Raw genomic sequence first — 5,061 nt, forward strand, 5'->3', positions numbered from 1 at the left:
CCCACCCGGCGCCAGCCAGCATCAGCGTCACTACTGCTGTCCACACGAACATCTGCAAACGTTCAACTCTGCATTACAGTATGCTCCCGTATTGTACTCAAGTAAATTTGGTAAAATATTTAGCAAGTGACTAAGCTTAGATTGTCAACGGCTTTGACACTGTGGTAACACCGGTTCCTATCAGATCACCAAAGTTAAGCGCTGTCAGGCTTTGCTAGCACATCGGAGTGGGGGAGGGAGAGTGTCCGTTTAAGTCTGCCGAAAGCTGTTGGCAATCCGGGTGCACCAGCCCTCGTGAGGCCAATTGAGGATCTGGTTGGTTGGTTGTTTTGGGGGAAGAGACCAAACTGCGAGGTTATCGGTCTCATAGGATTAGGGAAGGATGGGGAAGAAAGTCGGCCGTGCCCTTTCAAAGGAACCATCCCGGCATTTGCCTGGAACGATTTAGGGAAATCACGGAAAATCTAAATCAGGATGGCCGGACGCGGGATTGAACCGTCGTCCTTCCGAATGAGAGTCCAGTATTGAGGAGCTATTTGACTGAGAAGTAGCGGCTCCGGTCACGAAAACTGACAACGAGCGAGAGGGCGGTATGCTCACCACGTGCCCCTCCATATCCGCATCCAGCGACACTTGAGGCTGAGGACGACACGGCGGTCGGTCGGCGCTGCTGGACCTTCCGAGGCCTGTTATTACGGAGTTTGAAGCTTAGACTGGTGACAAATGTGACTGATGCTGTCATCAACCGTCATCAGAAGATTTAAATCAATTACAGAATGACTTAGACACCTTATGTCTTTGGTGCGAAAAGTGGCAATTGTATGATTATAAGGAATAGGACAAATCTAAAGGATGTCAACTAAATACGTGGGAAAATCTAAAATTGGCACGATCACATCATGTTTTGGGAAGCAAACCAAAGACTGCATTTTATTGGATGAACACTTACAAGATGCGTGGCAACGGCCTTGACGCAGTGGATACACCGGTTCCCGTGAGATCACCGACGTTAAGTGCTATTGGGCATGGCCGGCACTTGGATGGGTGACCATCCAGCCGCCATGCGCTGTTGCCATTTTTCGGGGTGCACTCAGCGTCGTTATGCCAATTGAGGAGCTACTCGATCGAATAGTAGCGGTTTCGGTCAAGAATATCATCATAACGACCGGGAGAGCGGTGTGCTGACCCCACGCCCCTCCTATCCGCATCCTCCTCTGAGGACGACACGGCGGTCGGATGGTCCCGGTAGGCTACTCGTGGCCTGAAGACGGAGTGCTTACAAGATGCAACACGTCTGCTAAAGAGACTGCCTACTCTACGCTTGTCCATCCTGCTAGAATACTGCTGTGCAATATGGGATCCTTACCAGATACGTCGAAAAAGTCCAAAGAATGCCAGTTCGTTTTGTATTACTGACCGCGAATTGGGGAGAGAGTGTAACGGATATGATACTTGAGTTGGTGTGTCAATCATTAAAGCAAAGTCGTTTTACGGTGCTGCGAGATCTTTTCACGAAATTTCAAGCACCATCTTCCTCACCTAAATGCGGAAATATCTACCGTCACAAACCTACGAAGCGAGAAATGATCACCGTAATAACATAAATCAGAGCTCGTACAGAAAGATGGTTCAAATGGTTCAAATGGCTCTGAGCACTATGGGACTCAACTGCTGTGGTCATCAGTCCCCTAGAACTTAGAACTACTTAAACCTAACTAACCTAAGGACATCACACACATCCATGCCCGAGGCAGGATTCGAACCTGCGACCGTAGCAGTCGCACGGTTCCGGACTGCGCCCCCTAGAACCGCGAGACCACCGCGGCCGGCTCGTACAGAAAGATTTAAGTGTTCATTTCTCCCACCCGGAGTTACGGAGTGAAACGGTAGAAAAATAGTCTGAAGGTGATTCGAAGACCCCTCTGCCAGGCACTTACGTGTGAATTGCAGACTTGTCATGTACATGTGGATGTAGACTGCCGTGCAACAGCTCAGAAGTACCCATACTAGTACTTACGATACACAACAACCGTCATGGATCAACAAAATTTCCACGCCCGTTGTTATTTTTTTTTCAGCGATATGCCCAAGGGATACACGCAACAATATTATTGGACTTCATTTATCAGAGCAAATGTGTTTCAGTTAGTTTCTATGCCGTGACGCCTGGGGATTCTCCAAGAAGGAAGTAATTGTTTACTGTGTAATATTGCTATTTCCGGTGAACAATCCTGTCGGAGAATGTCTATAGCCGTCATTGCATTACTGTGGACGTGGAAGAGAAATTGGTCAGCTTGAAATAGATAAAAGTCGCACCACAGTTACAAGCGCAATGAGAATGATTAAAACAATAGTCCTATTACTGAAGAAAGCTAGTCACGGTCTAAGACGAAAAGGTCCACTACTTCTTCAGAAATTGCTTCAGATCTTGCTTATGCTTCCATACGTTTTCGCCGGAATAATTTTGTTATCCAACAAGGGACCAGGGTAATATTTTCATATTACTCCAGCTTTACTGTAACGAACGAGTCTGAATACAAGCTGGTATAAAGAAAAAGGAGGGACACCTTATTGCTAATACCGTAATGTGAAAGTGATGAGGGACATCGAGTCATGGTCTAGTCGAACCGTGCGTTACCATTAACGGTAGACATTCTCCTAAGTGATCTTTTTGCAAGCATAGGATAAATACCACTTTTTCATCTCACGAGACCGTTCCGAAGACAGCATTCCGATTTTTTTAAACTTCTGTCGGTTTATAATCGGTGATTCCCGCCGCATGGTTTATGTAAAGCTGGAATATTCACTAGATTTTACTTTTTGTGCATCCCAGTCGCCTTGTTAAGGAAAAAAAGACGAAGCACAGTATAGATTTATTTCTTATACATTGCCAAGCCGTGTACTTAAGACTTCCCACTGTTTTACAGCTTTTCTGTGTGTGGGAAAGAATGGAGAGCAACATCTACTCTTCAGCTGGTCTATAGCAAATGACGCTACGTTGCTCTAATAGGAGAATTCTTACGATCGTTGTAGCGTTCCTGTACTCTATTAGAGTCGCTGGTCACAGAAGTACTCTAACCCCTTAGAAATGTGAGGGTCTTATGAGTTGATTTGGCTCGCTACTTTTTACAGATGAGACACTGGAATGCAGAGTTCTTAATCTGGTCTCTACAGCATCCTGTACGAGATAAATGTTTTTCAAAATGTGTATTTTGATATGCTTTCCAATAACTGAAAACGTTGTTTGGCTTCAGAAACACTCCAAGGTATTTCAACTTTGTATTTAACGATTAAGTTTACAATTTCGAATCGAACATCGCACGCAAACACCAGATCCTGTCTTAGAGAAGAAAGTGATCGACAAAAGAATGCAAGCCACTGTTGTGCTGCTCTGACTCCTGAGGTCTAATGTGGTGACAAAAACTACGACCCTCTATGAACTCTGTTTACAATAGAGTCTAGAAGGCCATATAGGAACCCATTTGGTAAATAACTATAACTTATAGCTTCATGAACGGTAGAGTAAGACAAAGGTTGCCGTATGCGGTTTTTGTAAGCCTCAAAACAACTACGAGATAGCGTGTGTTATCCTCGAGAAATCACATATCTCCCTCAGTGTCGCAACTGCCAGTGATCGTCCAGTAGGCCGAGCAACAATTGTGCGCTGCAAGTGCTTCGCCTTAACCGTCAATCGTCAAACATGGTCGACTGGCAGGGAAAGGATTCACCTTTTACAAATATTTTCTATACGCGAATTATTAGTTTGTAAGGCATTCGTAGTTACTGCACCTAAGAATTTTGGGCATGTCTTCTCACATCTATCAGCAATTACTTTAGGCCGTAGATAGTTTAGAAAATTACCTCTGTTATTATTTGTCTCAGTGCAAAATATGGCAGAATGATTGAGCCAATTGTAATGTACATTAAAAAAAATTTGAAATAAATACGTTTGGCAGTGAAACAGTACATCTTATAATTGACCTAAGCGTATGAAGATCCGAGGAAAGATAAACTACTATGGTAGGCTTCTGGAATTACTTAATAAGAAGCTGAAATCTGAACTACAGGAGATATTTGGCTCCTGTACCGTGACAAGTGCGAGGGAGCAAGCTACTTGCTTCGCAGAGAATCCAGAAATTTACTTTCCTTCGCTCTCATTTGAGTTTCTATAACGTAAAACCTCGGTACAGAACATGCTAATTACTACTACCGCATGAAGGGAAATGGTAATAAGCAGCTGTTGTGTCCTAAAGAGTCCATAGAAGTGCGAAACGCAGGGAACCACTGCGCTCTTGTTTTGAAGCAACTGATACTCGACGTCTTCACACACTAAACAGATAGTATTGTATTGTATTATATGGAACTGGGGACCTAGAAACGACTGAGAGGCTTCGTCCCCGCCGTAGCCCGCAGTGGTTCACAACCCCACAACAGGCTACAACAGTCCACTCACCGCACCGCCGCCCGACACCGAACCCAGGGTTATTGTGCGGTTCGGCCACCAGTGTACCCTTCCGGGAACGTCTCACACCAGACGTAATTGTGCGTGCAATGTTTGCGCGGTAGAGTAATTATGGTGTACGCGTACGTGGAGACAGTGTTTGCGCAGCAATCGCCGACAAACAGATAGTGACTGACGTGTTGACACAGTTTGTCACGCTGTTACTGGTCAGCACATATTTTGTTCCGTGATGGAACATGGCGGCAAAGCATCTCTATCGCTTCAGTATAATGCCGGTGCCGGCAAACTTTTACGTTTCAGGTAGCAACTCTCCAAGACCAAGACATCTGTTACACTCTGATAATGGCTACTACCTAATAAATTTTCGTCAAAATTCTTTTTTCTTTCTTTTTTGCTACTTAAAGCGATCCGGAGAAGTTTAAGATGGAATACAAAAATATTTCTACTTGTTGCGCAGACTGATGCTAGGCTGAAATTAATCGGAGTACGAATAGTTCTCCGTAAGTGAGTTTCTTCAACGCAGAAGACCACTTAAGAACCTCGCTTTCGACCGATTCTTTTGTATTCTGTTTCAGTATGGAATGTTTCCCAAGCAGATT

This window comes from Schistocerca nitens, chromosome 3 (genome assembly GCF_023898315.1).
Source record: "Schistocerca nitens isolate TAMUIC-IGC-003100 chromosome 3, iqSchNite1.1, whole genome shotgun sequence".
Taxonomy (NCBI): domain Eukaryota; kingdom Metazoa; phylum Arthropoda; class Insecta; order Orthoptera; family Acrididae; genus Schistocerca; species Schistocerca nitens.